Raw genomic sequence first — 23,987 nt, 5'->3', positions numbered from 1 at the left:
GTCTGCTTGCAGATTACTGCTGGCCGGCCTGAAATAAGCCTCTGTTTTTCCCCTTCTCTTGCTAGCTGAAAAATAACCCCGGATTTCAGCTTTTGATTTCCAGAGTGGCTCTTTTTTTTTTTTCTTTTTTTCAGAGCAGTGACATTTTATATTTCCATAGCTTCAGAACTGGTTCAAGTATCGAAAGGGGTTAGAAAGCTCAATTAACCTTTTGAGCAATTAAAAAAGATGCCTCCAAATAATTGGCTGGCAAGGTTTGGTGACGATTTGAACATAAATAATGTGTAGCTGTCAGATACGGTTTTAGAAATGGAGAGTATTGTATAGACCATGCTGTTGTAAACAGGCAAGCTTCATTTCTTTTTCAGGCCCATCCCTAGAGATTTGTGAACTGGGGTGTATAAATATAAAAAAATAATTCAGAAGGAGGCAGAGATTAATTTAGGAGTTTAGGGATGTTGTTAATTAGCCTTAGAGCAGTGATGGTGCTTTTTGTTGTGGTGTGCCAATAGCGTGCACATATGCTGTCCCGTGGTGGGATTCAATTTTTTTAACTAGCGGTTTGGTGGGTGTAGCTTGGTGGGCCTTGCAGGGGAAGGATATTGTAAAATCTCCAGTCAGAGGTGGTATTTGCCGGTTCTCCGAACTACTCAAAATTCCTGCTACTGGTTCTCCAGAACTGGTTGGAACCTGCTGAATACCCACCTCTGGTGCCGTCACCCACAATAAAATGTGCCCCCACCCCTGCGCATGGACATGCAACACCCTCCATCCCTTACTTGAACTGTGTATGCGCCTCCCAGTGGATTTTTGGCCCGGAAATACCAGAAGTGCTGAAATGGGTCTGTTTTTCGGCCTCCAAAGGCTGCAGAGGCTTTCCTCGAGCCTCCAGGAGGGCAAAAATGGCCTCCCACGGGCTCCAGAGGCCCTTCAGAGGCTGAAAATGGGCACTTCCAATGTTTCCAGAAGACCCATTTTTTGACCTCCTGAGGCTGCAGAGGCTTCCCTTGAGCCTCCGGGGTGTGTGTGTGAAAACGGCCTCAAAAGGGCTGAAAATCACCTGGGAGGTGCGTGCATGTGCAGTGCAGTTAAGTTTGGTTGGGGCTTGCATGTCCACACAAATGGCTCTGCATGCCACCTGCGGCACGCGTGCCATAGGTTCGCCATCACAGCCCTAGAGCAATACCTTTGTGGTTGTTGTACACAGAAGATATGTAAATTTGATGGACTATAGAACTGAGGGAGGAAGGGAAGCATTTGAATCACCACCAGAGGTGTTATTTATTCAGTTCGGACTGGTTCTGGAGGACCGGTAGCGAAAAATTTGACTGGTTCGGAGAACCGGCAAATACCACCTCTGGCTGGCCCCACCCACCCGCCCCTGCTCTTACCTCTCCTATATTCTGTTGTTTATTACCTCAGCTGATTCACGAGGCAGAGCAGATTGCCGACCTCAGCTGAGCTAAAAAACAGCACAGCTCATCAGCGTTGATACAGAGAGCAGGGTTTGAGCCCTGTGCATGCGTGCACAAAGCAAGCTCTCCAAACTGGTAGGAAAAATTTCTGAAACCCACCACTGGTCACCACCTGCTGATGGAAATTTCACTCCACTATATAACACTGGCTTGGAAAAAGAGCTTTAATGCCATAAGCTGACATGCCTCTTCCTAAAGTCTTGTCTTTGAACAAGCCACTTGCCTGAAGAAACCCTTGGCAAAACCTTTGTGTGTAAATCTGCTTCTTCTTCTTCTTCTTCTTTTAAATATACTGTTTGGTTGGGTAAGTCTCTAAGTGTTTAATGGCTCAATTTAATGTCTGTTCACTCAGGTCCCCCTAAATTCTATGGGACTTGTTAATTCCAAGGTACAGGGTGAAAATAATTCCAAGCATCTTTGCGTAGACGTAAATCTAACATGAACAGCATGATCCAGCCCCCATTCTGCTCCGAGAAAATCCCCATAAACTGAAAAGTGTTTCCTCAGTTACAATCCTGCAGTCTTGTGAGAACAAATACCATCAAATGCACAGAGGGGAATACTTTTGATCTTTTAAAGGACTGAAAATAAATACGTTCCATCCAGATTTCTATGGAGGTTCTCACCCATCCAGGCCCCACAGGTGCTTTTTATAAAGAGGGACTTGGACTTTTTTGTTTTTATTTTTGCTTCTCATCCAAGAAGCTTCTTCAACTCTGACTGGATGGTGGGGAATGGAAGAATTTATACTCCTTGCAGACAGCTGGTCATTTGCATCCTTTTAGAGGGTCATTGAGGCCACTTGGAGGCTTATCTGTGTCCTCCTGAGTGGTGCTCCTGGTTCCTGTTGTCTGCAATTTTTTCTCTAGAAATCCATTCCTACTCCCACATCATTCAAAGGGTGTTTGTCCTAAACTGTATAGCTAAAAGTCTATAGAGATTCTTCGTCATCCAGAACATGGAATCCTAGGCTCCCAAAGGTGCTTTTTTTAAAAGAGGCAACTGGACTTTCTGGTTTTTCTTTGAAGATGTTTCACTTCTCATCCAAGAAGCTTCTTCAGCTCTGACTGGATGGTGGAGAATGGAAGGATTTATAATCCTTGCAGATAGCTGGTCATTTGCAACCTTTTAGGTTGGAGGTTTGTCTGTTTCCCTGGGGTGCTTTTTTCAAGAGGCAACTGGACTTTCTGGTTTTTCTCTGAAGACATTTCATTTCTCCTCCAAGGAGCTTCTTCAGCTCTGACTGGATCATGGGGAAGGGAAGGATATATACTCCTTGCAGTCATCTGATCATTTGCGTCCTTTTAGAGGGTCGTTGAGGCCACTTGGAGGCTTGCAGCATCCCCATGGTCATGTGATTTACATTCGCATACTTGACAGTTGGCTCACATTTATGGCGACCGCAGGGGACCGCGATCCCCTTTTGTGACCTTCTGACAAGCAAAGTCAATGGGGAAGCCAGGTTCCACTTAACAACCGTGTTATTTGCTTAACAACTTCAGTGATTCGCTGAACAAACGTGGTAAGAAAAGTCGCAAAATGGGGCAAAGCTCCCTTAACAAATTTCTCACTTAACAAACATACATTTCGAGCTCCATGGTGGTCTTAAGTTAAGGGCTACCTGTGTGTTTGTTCCTTTAAAGGGTGTAATTGTGCTTTCCAACAGTTTCCTTTGAAGTGCTGTTGAGAAAGTGTGAAGGGTTGCAAAGGATCTGGAAAGGGGCTGAGGAGCTGGAAGGATCTTGTAATTAATTGTCACTTTCGTAGTCTCTTCCCTACCCCGACTGTACAATTCTTTAATTATTAGGACAACACTCATTTTCCATTTTCCCTCTCTTTGCACAGCTTTTGTATTATTATTTTTTTTATAAGATGTGCTTAGTTTCTCTCTCTCTCTCTCTCTCTCTCTCTCTTTGGTGTATTGGAATGCTAGGCATCAGTAACAGGAGCAGAATAAATCTAAATTTATGCATGTTTTATTTCAACTCTTAGTGTTCAATTACTCAATTCAGTTACTCTGGTTTAAATAAATGAGTATTTTTTTTTTCTCACACTGGGGCTAATCAAGTTTGATTCTGCAGGAGATCAATGTCCTGTTTGTAATCTTGACCTGCGGGGCTGCCCTGGCCTGTGGGGCTGCCCTGGAAACAGTGAAGGACTGGCCCCCACGGGCTCCATTTTCGCTGGCAGATGGAATATAAAATCAGCGCCCCATAATCCCTTCCATATAAGTAATAAAGGTTTTATTCTGGCTCATATACTGCGATGGCTTTGTAGATCAGGACCTACATACCTATAATTTGCTACTGTGAAGTTAATTTTGGGCTGGAGGGATGAATAAGGCTGACATTCAACAGGGTAGGATTTGAAGAAATAACCAAGAAATGTTATGTTGGATGCATCTCTATAGTTGACACTGTACTTCCTCAAAATTCCACCAACTCTAGTACCTGATCAGACATTTTATTTATTTTTACTGACTGATCGCTGAATTTATCTCACTTTTCCATTTATCACGGCACTCAAGAGGCTTGCCACAATTTTAAAAATGCAAAGTACAAAAACCTAATGAATTTTGAGGCAATCAAAAATCAAGTGAACATTAAATTGAAATAATTCATAATTAAATGATGTTTGAACTGCTGTACTGTCTTCCTAAGTACTTGGATGATAGAGCCAAACTTTTCCCCGAAGAAGTACATTTTTATAGCTTCATATAAAGAATAAATTCTTCACCATTAATAAAGTGAGGGAGGGAGGGATGGATAGATAGATAGATAAATAGATAGATGATTGATAATGATGGATGGATGATGACTGATAATGATTGATGGATGGGTGGATATAGATGATAGATAGATGATATAGATAGATAGATGGTTGATAATGATGAATGGATGACTGATAATCGGGGTGGGATTCAAATTCTTTAACAACCGGTTCTGTGGCCGTGGCTTAGGTGGTGGGCATGGCTTGGTGGTGATGTGACTGGGTGGACTTGGCTTGGTGGTCATATTATTGGCTGGATGTGGCCAACTCAGTATCACTCACACTGAGGCACGCATCTCCTCGCCTGGCCTCTCATGACTGTGGGGATGATGTCGTAAGTGTGAAAAATGGTCATAAGTCACTTTTTTCAGTGCCATTGTAACTTTGAATGGTCACTCCACACAAGCAAAGTACCAGAAAAGGAGGGGGGAAAAACTCCAGAGAAGTCCCAGAGACAGGAAGTCTAGTATTGCCAAGAACGTAATAAGGATTAACAGAGAGGCAGTTTCTGTAAGCAACACCAGAATGTTTCCTTCCTGCCTTCCTTACAGGATTAGGCCGGTAATTTCTTCTAACAACCAGTTCTCCTAACTGCTTAGAATGTTAACAACAGGTTCTAGTGAATAGGTGCGAAGTGGTAGAATCCCACCCCTGCTGATGAAGATAGATGAAAGATAGATAGATAGATGATATAGACAGGTAGGTAAGTAGGTAGGTAGGATAGACAGACAGATAGACAGACAGATAATAACCAGGAACTAAAAGAAAAATAAATCCACAAGTCTTAAAGTTACCAAGGTTGGAGATCGCTGTTCTAAACCAAGAATCCCTTGTCTTGAAATGGAGTTGACTTCCTCAAACTCAATGGCAAAAGAGCATTTCAGGAAAAATCCACAGTAATGTAATTTCCCCCAAATGTCTTTCTTTTCTTTCTTTCTTTTTTTTACAGTAGTCAAAATGATTGACTATAATTCAATAATAAATTACAGTAAACCAATGCTTCTCGACCTTGGCAACTTTAAGATGCCTGCTCCATGCTGCCTGGGGAATTCTGGGAGTGGAAGTCCAATCTTTGGCATCTTAAAATTGCCAAAGTTGAGAAACATTACAGTAAACTGTAATAATTTGGTGTAAGAGTGAAAGATAATAATCCAAAGACCAAACTCAACTCTAGGGACTTTTGTTTCTCTCACTCTTTCTCTTTGGGACTTTCCTTCTTTTGGACTAATCCTTTTTATTAGTTTATAATAGAAAATAGAAAAACACAAAAGCAAATAATTGGAAGGATAGGGGAGGGAAGAAAGAAGGGAAAAGTAGGGGGGAAAGGGGAAAAAAGAAGGCATTGACTTCTGACTCCCTTTGGTGCAGTAGAACCAGATAATAACATCAAACCTCAACTTTCTATTTTTACATAATAGGATAAGCCAGCCATTTCTATAACAACAGATCTATGTAATTTAGTAAATCCAAAATCAGAGTTTCATTTTTTTTCCACCTCGAGCACAAAGTCCAGAAGCGGTTTCCAAGGAGAAACAGAAGTAATGGTGGTGGTTTTTCCCTCCTTGAACCGAAGCAGTCAATTCTGCAATCTCTGCAAACTCCCATCAAGTTTTGCAACCATTCATCCATTGTGGGGTTCAGATTTTTTAACAACTGGTTTTATAGGCATGGCTAGGTGGGTGTGGCTAAGTGGGCATGGCTAGGTGGGCTTGTGACTGGGTTTGATGTTATTTACTTATTCTACTGCACCAAAGGGAGTCGGAAGCCAATGCCTTCTTTTTTCCCCTTTCCCTCCTACTTTTCCTTTCGTTTTTCCCTCCTCTGTCTTTCTGATTATTTGTTTTTGTGTTATGTCATATTGAGTGGAAGGTCTACCTTACTATGAATTGTAATTGTAAAAATTATATTATATTCTATCTATCAAACCCAATTCACATGATAGATAGATCGATTGCATGTGAATTGGGTTTTCAATTTACTAGTTTCAGTTCTTACAAAAGAAGGCACCCATGGCAAGACGCTTCTACATTGTTGATTTTTTAATTATAAGGCTGCCTAATTATCATGCAACTTGTGTCAAGAAAATTGTGTGAATATGACAGCATCATTTAAAGAAGCTAGGCTACTCAATGGTGATGCCAGAAGGCACTTACCTGATTACTGGGATGGAAGGGGGGAGAGAGGGACATCAACTTTTTCCAGGAAGCTGTGGAGGTGATGATGTGGCCGGGTCCAAGCCTTAAGTAACTTTGGTGACTGATGGTATCGATGAATATTCATTCACCAAGGCACATGTGGAATGTGACACACGTGAGTTTGGAAAAGCTTCAAAGAAAGTTGAATAGAGAATACCAAAGTAGGTTCTTTTCAAAGAAGTGAATTGAAGAAGACTGGAAGTTGATGACTCCATGATACGTTGAAGATCCAAATCCAAAGAAAAGATTGAAGGTGTGCACAGAAATCATACGGCGAAGACTTAGATTTCCGGAATAACTTTATTGCCACTTTAAATGTACACTAATCTGCGTACATTAAAATGAAATTTCGTTGCATACAGCTCTCAAAGGGTCACCACCTCCAATATGCACGCCATAAACCTGACTAAATAAATAAATGCAAAATTATGCTAATAATAATAATAATAATAATAATAATAATAATAATAATGCGAGAAGACCCTGAGGAATTCTATATTAAATTGCCAGAGTTCCTCAACTTAACAGCGGTTCATTTCGTGACTGTTCAAAATTATCATACAGACTGCAACAAACAGATTTCGTATAATCAGTTTACATAAAGGAAAACCTGAAATTTAGAGTAGTCGGTAAGAAATATATCTATATATGTAAAAATAAAATGCCACTCACGCATCATCACAAAATCTCCAGAACCGTAAAGCCTACAAACTTGAAATTGGGCCCGTTTGTTCCTCTTGGCTTCTAGGTGCTCACTAAGAAAGGATTTTTCGAAACGACCATCATAGCATTAGTATTTCCTGTATATTATTATTATTAACATGCTCTGATGCTAAGGAGTTCTACTCCCCCGCCCCACCTGAAAAGAAATCTCTTCCAAATGCAAAACACAAGCAGAGGAGAGGAGTTTCAGTTTCAGTTTTAGTTTCACAGCACTGAGCAGCTTTAGTACAGAACAGTTGAGCTAAGCCATGCTCAGACTCCTTGCTGTCTCCTTGCAAATACTGTTATAGTTTCCAAACAGCCCTTGACTGTCTCACACACTGACAGGACACTAGCCAGATGAATACCGATGGATGCTGGTAGGTAGAGTCACAATTTTTTCCCTTTATTTTCCTCCTCAAAAACTAAGCCTGACCACATTAATCATTAAAATGAAAAGAGAAAGAAAGTTAAGATCCGTAGGAAAAAAAAGCTGTCCAATCACTAATCATAAGCTTCCAGAGGTAATATTTATTTAAAAAATGCTTTACAAACCCTATTCTTCTAAATTTGCCACAAATGTGCCAAAAATTGTAAATCTATTAAGCTGAAGGAAGTCCTATCCTAGTGAAGAGCTAGTTGTCCGATTGCAAAAGGCTTCAAAGCATTCAGATACAGGTTCCCTCCCCCAATAAATATTATGAGAAAAGAACAATTTACAGGTTTCCTTACAGAACTGGAAAACCCGAGCATCTTGTTAAATTCAAAAGTGAGGCTCTGAATCTTACATTCCACTTTTTTCCTCACAAAGGAGGAGAATATGACAATTTTCACATTTGTGTGTGAACATTGTTTTTTGGTCGTTTTTACAGAAGATGGGAAAAAATGGAATAGGATGTGTGAAGATCAATTCCTAAAGATAATATCCGTAGGACTAAAGATGTACAAATAAATCTATCCATATGCCACACAAATAGCCTGATGTATTCCCCATTATTGGCACGCTTATTCTCTTGTAAATTTCTAGACTAGCCCAAGCCCAAATCGTCCAACTGTTCTTCATATGTTTTAGCCTACCAGGCCCTTAAATCATCTTAGCTTCTCTTCTCTGCACTTTTTCCCAAGTCTCATCATCATTTTTGTAATGTGGGGATCAAAACTGGATGCAGAGTTCCAGGTGTGGCCTTACTAAGGCTTTACAAAATATTAGTAATACTTCACATGGGGTCAGAGCGTTTGCAGAGTGACTCCTATTATGGGACAATCCAGGAGCAAAACACAGCACACAGAGACTTAAATATTTAACAGTGGTTTATATATAGACATATAGGTGGTAGGCAAATACCGTCTTAACTCTACACAGAAAAACTCTGCTCTGGATACAGGGCACAAGGAAGGAGAACACGCCCTTCTAATGGCTGCCTTTATATAAACACCTCTTAAAGGAATAGAACCCACCTCCAGTCTTAAAGGGAATTACCCAGGCTATGCGGATTCATTCTTATTGCATCAGTCACATCTGGTAAGCTTTACTGCTATTCGGCTCTTAAATCCTAAGACCTTAACACATGGTTTTGATTCATTGCCTCTGTTTATACAACTAAGGATTGTATTAGCTTTTATTGGCTACTACCGCACACGGCTGGCTCATATTTAAGTGATTGTCCACTAGGACTCCAAGGTCTTTCTCACAGTTACTCTTTTTGAGCCAGGTTTTGCTTAATCTGTATTTATACCATTGGTTTTTCCTGCCCTGGTGTAAAACCTTATTTTTCTCCACATCAAATGTCATGTTGTTGGAGAGGGCCCATTGTTCAAGTCTGTCAAGATCTTTTTGGACCCCGAGCTTGTCTTCTGGGGTGTTGGCTATTCCTGCCAGCTTGGTGTTATCTGCAAATTTGATGAGTTCCCCTTCTATTCCCTCATCTAAGTCATTTATGAAGATATTGAAGTACTGGGCCTAAGACAGATCCTTGTGGTACCCCACTGCTTACTTCCCTCCATGTAGATGTGGTACCATTAAGGACTATTCATCGAGTATGGTTTGTCAGCCAGCTACAAATCCATCTGCTGTCCAGCACACATTTCTCTATCTTGTCAAGAAGTAGGCTGTGGTCTACTTTGTTGAATACTTCTCTTTTTCTTGTATGCATCTCCTCAAAAGACCAAAAAGTACACTCTAGAATATCTTGTCTTCCTACTGAATTTTGGCATCATGATCTTGAAGGTATCTTAAAAATGGGGCATGGATTAGTTCAACCTCCAGTTTGTTCACTCTTCCTTTTGCAAGAAATTACAACTTGTTGGGTCAGACCCACAACACAAATAGAGTAGTGGAAACGGGGTTGAGAATGTGAACTGCCTGGTTTTGTCCGCTGGATTTTGATGAAAAAGACACCTGTAGGTGTAAGAATGAGCTACCGAAGAATCTTTCCCGATAAATCCATTCAGTTCTTCAACAGGGTCTTCGGAATGGGGCAGTTGAATGCCAGTTGGGCAAAAAGATAGGTGGATTTTGAAAGAAAAAAAAAGGACAGGGGGAAGGAAAATTGAGTTTGTTGCATGCAACTTTCAGGTTAGAAAGAGTTCAGCTAGAGACATTTTTTAGACATTTGTGACATTGTGGTTCTACTGTATGATCAAATCATACACTTCAGAGGCTGATATAATTGAGTGCAAAGGTGAACTCCTTGAGGGAATCCAATTTTTTTTATTAAAAAAACCATGTTTTCTTTTCTTTTTATGCGGCTACTTATTTGAGAGAAAAAAAATAACACGCCATCTGAGGAATAGGTTCTAACACAATCAGTTTGCAAGATCCAGGGTGGATTCAATGTGTTAATACTGGGTGACTTTTGTTTGATTCACTCAAAGAGGTGGTATTCAGCAGATTCTGACCAGTTCTGAAGAACCGGTAGCATAAATTTTGAGTGGTTTAGAGAACCAGCAAATCCCACCTCTGACTGGCCCCGCCCCCATCTATTCTCTGCCTCCCATTGAGTCCCAGCTGATCGGCTGGGTCTCCTTTGGTTGCCCTGCACAGGAGAAAGGAGCTGGAAAGCAGGTTAGTGGGGTGGGGAGGGAATGGAGTATCCTTCCCCTGCCATGCTCCCCAAGCCACGCCCACTAAGCCACACCACACCCACAGAACCGGTAGTAAAACATTTTGAACCCCACCACTGATTCACTCGGTATTGAGCTATTAACGTTGGATGCAAAATTAGGATCCGTGAGCTCAAGGGTGGGATTCAACCGGGATAACAACCGGTTCGGTGAGCGGCGCTCTGTGCCACGCGAATCAGCTGTGCCACAAAACATGGTAATATAGAACAGACTAGGGCAGGGGTGGGTGGGCAGGGCCAACTAATAACCGGAACAACCGGTTCGTCCAAACTGGTCGAAACCGGCTGGATCCCATCCTTGCATAAGCTGGAAGAACATGGGATGGGAGGCAATTGGCAGTTGCATGGCGTTTTCCGCTGTTTGTTAGAGCAGCTGCGCAGTTCTGTCAAGGATGACGGACGGTTTTCCCCTTTTAGTGCAACGTTATCCCAAACTTATTGCAGGTTTTCCTCGACTTCATTCGGTGACTATTAAAACTTACAATGGCACTGAAAAATGTGACTTGGGGCCGTTTTTCACCCTTAACAACCATTGCAGAATCTCAAAATTCAGAGGCATTGCAACTGGTCCGTATTTATGACGGTCGCCGTGTCTTCCGAGGTGTTACACGATCCCTTTTTTGTGACCTCTCGACAAGCAAAGTCAGTGGGGAAGCGGGATTCACTGAATAACTGTGCGACTCACTTGCTGTTCTGACCCAAACCTTGTTCCAAGGAAACAAAACATGAAACGGAGGTAACAGCAAAACCTTTTGATGATTCTTTACTAATTCCGTTCCTTCCCAGTTAAGAGGCTATTTCAAACTAATTGTCTCTGATAAGAGCGAGCGTTGCCAAGGTTGTGCAAGGCTGCCAAGAACACTAGGAATATTTCAAACACAGAGTCTCCAAACACAAACTGAGAGAGTCTGAATGTCCACAAGGCTTGAGTGCAAAAACTTCTTTGCTTCCTGAAAAGAACTCCAGTTTCTCAGCTGGCTTTTATCTCTTAAGGGAGGGGCCATTACCTTGCAGCCTTACTCCTGAGTCACCCGTGTTGCTGCAGCTGCTCTTTCCTTTGAGCAGCCCTGCACACATGTGCACTGGGCACAGGCTCCTCGGAGGCTTCTTCATCACTGCTGCCAGCCTCCACAATCTCCGAAGGCAGCATTCCACTCCCTGATGGTCCTGGCCCCATCCCTGCCTTACACGCAGGCCCATCATCTGAGTCCTCGCTCTCTAAGATCTCAGCCATCTGCAACTGCTGCCGGCGAACCACAACAAGCAGGGGGTTGGACTAGAGAACCTCCAAGGTCCCTTCCGTCGCTGTTCCTCTGTTCTGCCCCCTTTTCCAATGAAGTCAGAAGGCACCCTTTTCTTAAATTTGTTCGCCCCCTGGTCTTCAGCTGTGTGGTCAGGTGAAATCTTTCATTTAGCACACATCACCTGTTATTCCATTTTCCTCTTCAAATTCAGCAGAAGCAGCCCATGAGGCATTTAATAAGGAACATGTCCCGTGAAGTAAGGTCATAATTGACTAATTTTTCCGTATAATAGAGACCTTGAGAATCTCATGTTTACAAAGAGGAAAAAAAAATCATAACTGCGTCATTCCTTTCTTCCAGGACGCTCCTCCCTTCTCTTTTGCTTGATGTGCTTCCTTTTCCATTTTCAAGCTACAGAACGGATACCGCTGTACATGCCTGTTAGATTTTAAGTATCACACTTTAAGCTTCTAATTAAGAAATTAATTAAAATACTACACAGTTTACTGCACAGTCTGTCAAGAGTATGGCAGTTTACAAGATTTTTCATCTTAGATGTACTATAAACAATATATATATATATATATATATATATATATATATATATATATATATGTTTTCTTAAGAAGAAAATGCATATATATACACACACACACACACACACACACACACACACACACACACACACATTCCTATTCAAGCTGATATTTAGAGTCCTCCTTCAGGAACCTGTCTCAAAATTATTGGGGAGCGTGAGTTATGAAATAATTGTTTGAGCAGGAAACACGGGGATTAGAAATTTCAAGCACGGAAGACTGACATTGAATCTGATAGGAGTACAGCAAATGCCTAAAGACCAAATAAGATTTAACAGTGTGATAAGCTAAATTGCATACAAGTTACAGTGATTTTCTTTGAGGAAATCTTAAAACAGAAGATTTGCTAGAGGGCAATTCCTCAAAACTTTGAAAAACAACTTAAACTTGGGGTTTTTTTCCCCCCCTTTTGGTGTTCCGTTAGATGATTAATGAAGGTAGAACATGGAATCCTAGGGTCCCAAAGATGCATTTTTCAAGAAGCAACTGGACTTTTTTGTTTTTTCTTTTGAAGATGTTTTGCTTCTCCTCCAAGAAGCTTCTTCAGCTCTGACTGGATGATGGGGAATGGAAGGATTTATATTCCTTGCAGTCAGATGGTTATTTGCATCCTTTTAGAGAGTCGTTGAGGCCACTTGGAGATTTATCTGTGTCCTTGGAGTGCTTTTTTCAACTGGACTTTCTGGTTTTTCTTTGAAGATGTTTTGCTTCTCATCCAAGAAGCTTCTTCAGCTCTGACTGAATGATGGGGAATTGGAAGGATATATACTCCTTGCAGACAGCTGGTCATTTGCATTCTTTTTAGAGAAAGGACGTCCACTTGGAGGTTTATCTGTGTCCTCAAGGTCACCTAACTGATGCAAAAGGATGTGGAGTCTGCTTGGAACTGCTGAAAGGACACCCATTTGCACCACTCAGATGACCCTGAGGGCACAGAGATAAACCTCCAAGTGGACGTCCTTTCTCTAAAAAGAATGCAAATGACCAGCTGTCCGCAAGGAATATAAATCCTTCCAATTCCCCATCATTCAGTCAGAGCTGAAGAAGCTTCTTGGATGAGAAGCAAAACATCTTCAAAGAAAAACCAGAAAGTCCAGTTGCCTCTTGAAAAAAAGGCACTCCAAAGAAAACAGATAAACCTCCAAGTGGCGTCAACGGCTCTGAATTAGAATGCAAATGACCAGCTGGCTTTAAGAAGCATAGTTGCCACCTGAAAAAGGACCTTGGAGACATCCATGATCCCATATCATCTTTATTACTCTTCTCTGCTCTCTTTCTAGAGCCTCAACATCTTTTTTTTTTTTTGCATTGTGATGACCAACACTGGATGTGGTCTCACCAGTGCAGTATAAAGCAGTACAACTTTGAAACTATCCATAATCCCTCATCCCGGATCCTTCTCTCTGAAAAGTTAGACCCACCTAGCTCTCTCCACCTTTAAGCCTCCAGGCCTCTTGTCATCTTTGATGCTCTTCTCTAAGTGAGACATTTGTTAAGTGAATTTTGCTCCGTTTCATGACTTTCTGTAAAAAGTGAATCACGGTAGAAATTTTGACCTCCTTGGCGGTCGGAAATTGAGGACTGCCTGTACAGAGTTAGTCCTTGACTTACAATGGTTCATTTAGTGACCTTCAAAGTTACAACAGCCCTGACTTAAGACCATTTCTCACACTTACGACCATTGCAGCTTCCCCCATGGTCAAAACTGAAATGTTTGGCAACTGACTCATATTTATGTCACGGGGTCCCAGGGTCATTGGATCACTTTTTCTGAGCTTCTGACAGGCGAAAATCAATGGGGAAGCCAGATTCACTTAACAACCATGTTCCTAACTTAACAACTGCAGTGATTCACTTAACAATGATGGCAAGAAAAGTCATAAAATGGACCAAATATCACTTAAAAATTTATCGCATAGTGTTGTGGTTCACCGGCAGATAGTACAGATGGTAGCCGAATCGGACACTCAGGAAGAACGGGGACAAGTCCGGAAGTCTGGAGAGAACTCAGACAAGGGTCCTGTATCTGATGCAGGGATGGGGCCAGGACCATCTGGGAGTGGGGTGCTGCCTCCGGAGCCTTCAGAGTCTGGCAGCAGCGAGGCAGAGGAACAGGGGGAGCCTGTTCCCACTGTGCATGTGCGCAGGGCAGCTAGAAGGAGAGAGCAGCCGAAACAAAAGGGGCAACTTGGGAGTAAGGCTGGGAGGTGATTGCCCCTCCCATAAGGGATAAAAGTCAGACCCAAATGATGAAACCTTTGCAGGAAGCAAAGTAGTTCGATCAGTTCCGAGTCATCCTTGAAGCTCTTTGTACTTTGGTTGGTTTTTCTTGTACTTTGGTTGGTTTCTGTTCTAGTTAATTTGATACTTCTGTTTTTGGCAGCACTCCACAGAACTGAAAGGCGGGTGCTTATCTCGGGGGACTGTTTGAGATTAATTCCAGTTGGGAATGAAAACAATTCCCAGTGTTGCAATAAAAGTAGGTTTTGTTTTTAAAACAAGTTTGTGCATCATTACGGTTTATAAAGCCTGGGTCAGAACACATAGCAACATAAAGATTGGAGTCCATTGTGTTTCATAAGTCGAGGATTACCTGAAATTACCTAAGGTGCATTATGTCAAATGTATTATTGCAAACATATTATATGCATATTGCATATTTATTACCGTGATGATGAATAAATTGTCCCTTCTGTGTTTGAAGCTACCAGGACAATTTCCCTTGGAGAAGAATGCAAGATTTATATAATCACGAAGGAAGTCAAGCAAAATTTGGGAGTCCTGGCTTCTGGATTTTCGATCTATATTTATTAATTACAAATAAACCACTGAGCCATGGATTACTTCATCACTGCTATGGACTCCTTTTATTTCTCCTCTGAAACCGTGATTTCCTAAGAAAGAATGAAATGTCAGCGAGCAGTGAATTATATAGAGATGTATTTTTACTGCTAGATGATAATTTCCTGTTATAGGTTTATGCCCAGAAGTTGCTTCTTTAGAGAAAGTTGATGTAGTGCCTCAAGAGCCAGGCTTGTTTGGAGGAATGGAAGTGCTTGGAAAAAGAACTATGGGATTCAATTTTCTGCACTGGGGAAAATGTCCCTCTTTGCCTACTCTGTTGTAGCCCGCCAGCAGCCATCAGAGCTGGTGGCAGACTCGGACAGTGAGGAGGTTGGGGAGGAACATGGGCCAGTCCTGGAGTCTGAGGAAGGCTCTGACAAGGGATCTGCGTTGGAGGCAGAAATGGGGACAGGGTCGTCCGACAGTTATCAGCTGCCTTCAGAGTCGGTGATAAGTGAGGAAGAAGAACAGCTGGAACCTGTTCCCAGTGTGCGCATGCACAGAGCTGCCAGAAGAAGGGAACAGCTAAGGATCAAGGGTCGACTTGGGAGTAAAGCCACAGGTGGACGGTGAATGTCCCTTCCCATAGGGAATAAAGAGGAGCGAAAGAGAAGTGGGGTTTGCAGGAGACAATTAGTTTATTTAATGAGGGTGAATGTTCCTGACTCCTTGCCAAGCAATTGCTGCTACAGCGTGGCATTTTGAAGCCATCAGCCTAGCAGCTCCCCAAATTTTTCTTCCTTGTAATTCTGCTGCAGAATTTATTTAGAATCTATTTAGCTTTTATATCTAAGAAATGGATGCAATCCGCAAAATATCTAAATACAATAATATAGATATAGATAGATAGAGCTTCTGCAGTGGCTAATATGCTAAGCTGCAGTTGGTTTATTTGAATTGAATTGCAAATTAAACTGTACAATTGCTTTAGTGCACAATTTCTTTTTTAAAAATTGCGTACTTCACATTTACAGGGAACAAAGTAATACGCTTAATTGTCTAAATCTCATTTACCATTACTACCAGTATGGCATGTATTGCATAGTTGAGTAGAGTTATGGAAATGAACCTGGAATATAAAACAACATCGCTGTCCAACTGATTTGCTCGCAAATATATTGGGAATAGAAGTCCCTATGTTTGTTTCACAAACTGCAAGCCCTGGGTTCGAGTCGGGCATCTTTTCTCATTGGTCTGAAGTGCACTTAGGGAAAGAATTCACAAGAGATCATTTCACTGCTTCTTTGCTTGAGAGGATGAATAAATCAGGACTTGGGGGAAGTTGCTGGGATGGAGAACCAGAAGAGCAGAATAACAGAGCTGAAAGGGACTTTGGAGGCCTTCTAGTCCAACCCCCTGCCTAGGCAGGAAACCCTACATCACTTCGGACGAATGGTTATCCAACATCTTTTTAAAAACTTCCAGTGTTGGAGCATTTACAACTTCTGGATGCCAGTTGTTCCACTGATTAATTGTTCTAACAGTCAGGAAATTCCTCCTTAGTTCTAAGTTGCTTCTCTCCTTGATTAGTTTCCATCCATTGCTTCTCATTTTACGTTTTGGTGCTTTGGAAAATAGCTTGACTCCCTCTTCTTTGGGGCAGCCCCTGGGATATTGGAAGACTGCTATCATGTCACCCCATGTCCTTCTTTTCATTAAACTAGACATACCCAATTCCTGCAACCGTTCATCATATGTTTCAGCCTCCAGAAGCACTTATTCTTTTGAATTGGTGACTGTCCTTATGCCTGCCAGGAGTGGAAATCTGTTCTTTTAAATATACTTTCCCCCTCCAATTCCAATAATTTAGAAAGGATAAGAAAGCAAAGACGCAGTAATTCACTTAAAATCCACTGTTATATTATTTCTGAATTCTCCTCCTCCCATGTGATCTTGAGTATATCAGAAATAAGAGCTTTCTCTCAAGTGAAAAAAGAAAAAAAAACTAGAAAGAAGCTGTTGCAATTCATTTTCCAACACCCCCATTATTTTATATTTCTACACCAGGGTTTCTCAAACTTGGAAATGGCAGGACGTCAACTCCCACAATTCCCTCAGCCATCGTGGCTCGCTGGGGAATTGTGGGAGTTTAAGTCCACCCAACTTCGGGTGGCCAAAATTGGCAATCTAGATGCTCCAAAACATGATTTCACTTGTGTCTGCTTCTCCATTTAACATATTGGATAGAAAAGGTTTCAGATTTTTTTTTCCTTTTGGGACTAATGGAAAAAAGAACGGGAGAAAAAAAAATGGAACTTTTGACACTATACATGTTGACAGCAGCAAGACTATTGTATGCTCAAAAATGGAAGGACACTTCGATTCCTACCACAGACGAATGGCTGCAGAAGTTGATGGAGTTGGCTGAAAATGGCAACATTGACCACTTTGATTAAAGAAAAGAACATAAGCAGTTAAGTTTCCACATGGAAACGGGTGGGATTCTACCAGTTCGGACCGGTTCAGGCGAACTGGATGTTAAAGTTACAGCTGGTTTGCCGAACCGGTATTTCACCTGACCGGCTGGCCCCTCCCCTGCCAGGAGTCTCCCTGCGGCCCATTTTCGATGGAGGTAAGTGCAGGGTATGCGCGGAGGCTGTGGAAGGGGGAAAAACGGGCCTTCTGGAAGTCTGGAAATGGCCCTGTTTCTGGCTTCCAGAGGGCCTCCAGAGACCCAGGGAGGCCATTTTTGTTCTCCCAGAGGCTCAAGGGAGGACTCTGGACCCTTAGGAGGGCGAAAAATGGCCTTCCTGGAAAAACCGGAAGTGGCCAAACGGGCCTATTTCCGGTTTCCGGTGGGCCTCCAGAGGCTGGGGAGGCTGCTTTCAACCTCCCAGAGGCCCAGGACCCTTGGGAAGGTGAAAATGGCCTCCCCCAGGCTCTGGAGGCCCCCCAGAAGCCAGAAACAGGAAGTTCTGGTAGGTCTCACCCACATGGCCAGGCCTACCCAGCAATTGGGCAGTGAACCGGTTGCTTGGATGTTTGAATTCCACCCCTGCATGGAAACTGCTTCTGAACTTGGTGCTTGATGTGAAAAAGAATGTAACTTTGACTTTGGGTTTTATCAATTAGATTGATAGATCTTTATAAAAATGGCTTGTTCATGTTATTGTGGAAAAACCAAAAACTCTGATTTGATGCTAATGCCCTATTTTACTGCAACAGAGAGATTCTTTTTCTTTTTCTTCCAACCCTTCCTCACTTCTCTTTCTTCTTTTCCCTCCTTGCTCACTGCTCTTCTATTTACCCTTGTATTTTGTATTTTATAATAACTTAATAAAAATGTTTTTTAAGAAAAGAAAAGAAAAAAGGTTTCATAACTGGCAGGCTGGATGTAGCTTTGGTGTTTTTAATGTACATTTTTAATATACGAAAATGGTACAAGATCAACAGGGAAGCTTAATTGCAGATGGTCAATTGATAGTTTGCCATGCCTTAACTTTGAATTGTTAATGTGTGAAAGAAGGCCATTAAGCTAAACTCTTTGGGCTCATGCAGAATCATCTCCTGATTATTAGGTCAGAATAATCTTATTGAAAGTCATTGAAACTGGAAAGATTTAAGAGCCATGGTTGAGGTGTAGAAATGTGTCCTTTGTAAAGGAAAAATAATAATGTGATGACCCAGGGTGGGATACAAAATAAACATAGTCACAAAAATAGGTGAAGTCCCTTTTATTCCTTCACTTTGCTTCAAAGCTCCAAATATCCTTGATTGGAGACAAAAAACTCCCCCACAAGCAGTTACGAAAAGGAGGAAATGCCGTTTAAACTAAAAATGCCTATAAATCATAAGAGTTAAAACAACACAAACCACATTGAAGCAATTAAGGGAATCAGGCAAGATAAGGGCTTGAAGACGTCCACAGACGCCAAACTCAGAGAGGAACGACAGACTAGAGATATTTCCATGCTTTGTTTCCAGCACTGGCCCATACGCATGTCCATCCTTTTAACCAGTTCCTACAGCTGCAGCCCATGAAGGGGATCAAGGCCCTTTCCTCCCCTGTAGACCACCCCATTCACATCTCTTCATTATCCTCTCCTCCCTGCATGCCCTAGGATGGATAGGGGATGGGCCTGGGTCTTCCTCTGACTGCCCAGCCTCCTCCACAACCTCTGGAGCCACACTTCCACTTCCTGTTGGCTGTTCCTCCTCTCCCTCGGAGTCAGACTCCAACAGAGGCATGACAAATACGTAGCCACTGCAAGGGAACTGCCATGCGAAATAATAGCTACGAAAGCTTTTCGTTTCTTCATCCTCTCAAATGATTGGTTTGTTAGGGGTGACGTGTTAGGGGTGTGTATGCAGGCACACGATCACCCACCAAACCGGTAGTGACTAAGGCAGGATCCCAGTACTGGTTTGTGGCTAGTTTGTTTACCCAGAGAGATCATTTCTCTATTTGTTCCCAACTATATCTTTATTTTAGTTCAACTTGAGACAAAGCAATGGAAGGAAAGCTAATTTACATTAATTATTTTCACATATAGCATGGAGCCAATGTTATCTAATTAAGGATAACATATGTTAAGGGCAGCTTCCGCTGGGAAGACATTAAATAACAGAATAAATATTTGCATGGTTTATGATAAACTGATGCTTTCTCCACTTTGAGTTTCTTTCTTGCCATGTTCATTTGGTTTGATTCATGAAGTGCAGTTTCTCAAGAATTATGAAAGTGCCTTTCCCCTTAAATCTAATCCAAGCAAAATGATTTATGTTGGAGAACGGCTTAATATTTAGTAACACATTTTTAAAATAATAGCCAAATCATTTTATTATTATCATTATGACAGCAGAATGTCTTGTTTAATATTAATCACGAGAGCTCACTCGAGGTTGAATTAAATTCCCATCGCAATTCATGAAGTATGAATCATTTCCAGACCTTTCCAAATATTTATAGAAAATGGGGTTTTAGCCTAACTGTTTGCTTTCAAAATGAACTAACCTCGTTTGGCAAATAGAAAGCAGAGAGATAGTTATAACTTTCAAGACTTTAGGGGAATTTCAAGTTTCTCTACAGAATTATGTGACTGAAAGGAAGCTTTGACCCAACGATCCATTTATTATAATCTAGTTTTCAGCAATTGCATCTACATCATCTTTTGTAGATCTTCAACCCAGTTTTCTTTGGGGAAAAATGAAATACAGTACGCAGTATTACAATAAACATTTATCAATAACTTTTCCATGTTACTGAAGAAGGAATTTTCATTTTTTTAAAGACAGAAAATCTTTTTGTTAAATTTTTTTCCCATATTCCTCAATCAAAAGGCAGAAAAATGATTGCATTAGAGTGATCTATTTCCACTCTACATATCCTTTCATGTGGTCACAACAATGAACTTGGGACTGATTACTATGGGGTTGGCTCAAGAAATGAGTGTTCAAGTACTCATTAAAATCAATTGCCAATAAAGTAAGGTACTCCAATCCCTAAATTAACTGAACTTAATCTGCATTTTAATCTGTTTATCCCTGGATGTGTTGGGTTTTTGTTTGGGGTTGGTTTGCTTGTTTTAATTTTGCAAGCTGCCTAGAGTCACTTGTGTGAGAGATGGGTAGCTGCATAAATCATAAGAAAACACTTAGAAGTATTTACTCACTCCTCATGGTGTTAAGGACCAGTCATTGCCAGACATTGCCATATTCAGAAACTTGCAACTCCTTCAACAATGAAGAAGGAGATGGAGGAAATCTCCTCCTCCTCCTCCTCCTCCACCTCCATCTTTTTCCTCTTCCTTCTCTTCTCCTCTTTCTCCTTCTCCTTCTCCTTCTCCTTCTCCTTCTCCTTCTCCTTCTCCTTCTCCTTCTCCTTCTCCTTCTCCTTCTTCTTCTTCTTCTTCTTCTTCTCCTCCTCCTCCTCCTCCTCTTCCTCCTCCCCCTCCCACTCCCCCTCCCCTACCCCTTTCCCTCCTCCTTCTCCTTCTATTTCTTCCTCTTCCTCTTCCCCTCCTCCTTTTATCCCTTCCCCTCCTCCTTCCTCCCCCTCCTCTCCCCCTGCATTTTTTTCTGCTTTGGGGGTCAACTAGTGCCATCTTTTGTGATCAAATGTAGCACCTGCCTCCGACGGGGCCTTTATTGTATCTCACCATCTTTGTTTCGCCCTTGATAGATGAGGAAGAAGGAAGTTGGAATAAAACTAGAGAGAAAATTACCAAAACCGAATGGGGAGAGTCTCATCCTCTCCTTAAAGACAGGGAAGAACATCAGAACTAGAGGATGGGATAGATATGCATTTAATGTCACCAGTGACACTTTTTAATTAAAGCCTTGAGTTACACCACCTTCCCAGAGCAAGTTTCTGTGATGAAAACTTCAGCCCCCACCCTGATCCCAAGTGTTTACTGGCAGAGCAAATGTTTTTCTTTCTTTTTCATTTTTTTAAAGCTAACTTATTTAATCTCTATGGTAGTATTTAGTCAGCAGGGATAAAAACCTTGGGAGATAGTTATTCAGAAAATAAACGTGGATTCTGACACCGTTGCTGGTTTCATTGCTGTAAAATGATTCTTAGAAAAGAAGTTAGGAAGGAAAATCCAGGGCACCGTGGAAATAGATGCACTCTAAACGTTGGAAGATTGGGTTTTTTATTTTAAAAAAAAAAGTTCTTCCCCCAGGCATTATATAGAGAGACTATTCCAACCATACCGACTTTCTAACTTAGCTTTTTGGAAAAGTTTTTATTATTATTATTATTGCTGTTCAGAAAACCTAGTGCTCACTTCACAGCCCTTTAAAAGAGAAGATAATGATTTTGGTACCTCAAGTTTTATTGCTCTATTTAAGAGCCATTTAATAATAATAAAAATATTTGCAGCCATAATTGCCCTCGGAATCTCATGCACTGGGGTTTAATCACCATGGCTATTAATAATCAAATGGACCGACGGTTAAAATGGAAGTGACCGTCATTATTGATAAATTTGGGCAAACGACGGTGGGCATAGCTTAGATTTTAGAGATCCCATTGCCAAATCTATCGTGCAACTCTCAGAAGGAACAGAATGCTGAAGAGTTTTAGAATAGCAAAGCGTAGGGGTGGAATTGTGTGCTGCAAAAATAAAAAAATAAAAATAAATTGTGCGTTCCTGAAAAAAGTACAAATTCCAAAAATTGCTGCAATCAATTTGGTATTGACTATAAAATGATAATGACCGGTATATCATGCCAGTCCACCAAATTGCTTCTTTAATGGTGCAGAATAGAGGGGAGATCAGTCAGTGTCCTACTTTGAATCTTGATTCTGATATAACCATGAAAGGGTGAAAGCTGGAATCACTGGTAGTTACTTTCCAGGTGAATAACTTATTATTATCTTTAATGGCTCTGGAAACTTCTGGCCTATTGAAGTGTAGATTTTAGATACGGCTACGGGTAATGTAGGCCAGGGTTATTAAAGCCTCTTGATCTCTTTTAACCGTTTTCTGCTGTTTCTGCTTATTCTGGCCCCGTTTTGCTAGTGAGCTGGACTTGATGTTGTCAGATGTTTAATAACTGAACATCTAGCTTTTTTTTAATGGCCGAACTGAGCCATGTGGTCCTTGCTCTGATCTGGATATAACTCTGATTCTATTCTGATTCTGATTCTGATTCTATTCTATTCTATTCTATTCTATTCTATTCTATTCTATTCTAATTCCGATTCCATTCTATTCCATTCCATTCCATTCTATTCCATTTCGTTCTGTTCCATTCCATGCCATGCCATACCATTCCATTCTAATTCTAATTCTAATTCTAATTCTAATTCTAATTCTAATTCTAATTCCTATTCCATTCCATTCCATTATTATTCGATTCGATTCTGATTCTGATTCTGATTCTGATTCTGATTCCATTCCATTCTATTCTTTCTATTCCATTCCATTCCATTCCTAATTCTAATTCCAATTCCAGTTCTAATTCCATTCCGTTCTATTCTTTCCATTCCATTCCATTCCATTCCATATTCTAATTCTAACTCCAACTCCAACTCCAACTCCAACTCCTATTCCATTCCATTCCTATTCCTATTCCTGTTCTATTCTGTTCTGTTTTGTTCTGTTCAGAAGTTGTGGTTGCTCCATCACTGGAGGTTTTGAAGAAGAGATTGGACAACGATTTGTTATAGGGTTTCCTGCCTAGAAGACCTTCAAGTCTCACTCAGCCCTATGATTCTATAATTCTGTGATCCTGCAATAATGTGATCGTAATTTGGCTTCCAGCAAGAAAAGTCAGTGAGGAAATCTGGGTTCACTTACTGACCAAGGAAAAAATGGTCATAAAATCAGGTCCAGTTGCATGAACATTTGCTTAATGACTGCATCCCTTCTAATGCTGGTCTGTGGCCATAATAAAAATTGATTGATTGCGTTATTTAGTGGCCAAAATTCTGGTTCCAATTTGCAGTTGTAAGTTGAAGATTACCTGTAACTGACATTTTTACAAACTAATTTTAGTACATTTAAATACTTATAAAATACACAATCATTGTAATGTAACTCCAGAAAGGAAACAAGCTGATCGCAAGAATTCCAATGCAATTCATTTGATCTATTTAGCTTTTACATCTAAGAAACAGATACAATCCGCAAAATATCTAAATGCAGTAACATAAATATGACAGTAATGACATCTGAAAGGCAGATTGCTGATTGTTGGGTTTTGAATGCAAACTGAGTCTTGGATCCTCTGGAATATTTCCTGCCCAAGTTTTCTTTTAGGTCGATAAAGAACAAATTTGCAGGCTGAGAGTTGACCCATTTCGGAAAAGACTGCGGGGAGGCAAGTCAATGTATTGGGAAGAATATTACCATGTTTCCCTGAAAATAAGACCCTGTCTTATATATTTTTGTCACCAAAAAAGGCACCAGGTCTTATTTTGGGGGGATGTCCTTTACTGACTAACCTTACTTGTGTGCGTCGCCCCTGGCCTCCTTTTCGCTGTCAGGGGCCTTCAGGAACTTCTGCGGCTGGCAAGGCTTTCCTGAAGGCCTCTGCAGCCAATAACAGAGGTGTGGATCAATCCAGAGCTTTGTTCTCAGCTCCAGAG

Source organism: Pseudonaja textilis, chromosome 6 (genome assembly GCF_049901715.1).
Source record: "Pseudonaja textilis isolate UNSWEBS1 chromosome 6, rPseTex1.2, whole genome shotgun sequence".
Lineage (NCBI taxonomy): Eukaryota > Metazoa > Chordata > Lepidosauria > Squamata > Elapidae > Pseudonaja > Pseudonaja textilis.
Note: the sequence above shows the minus strand (reverse complement) of the source record.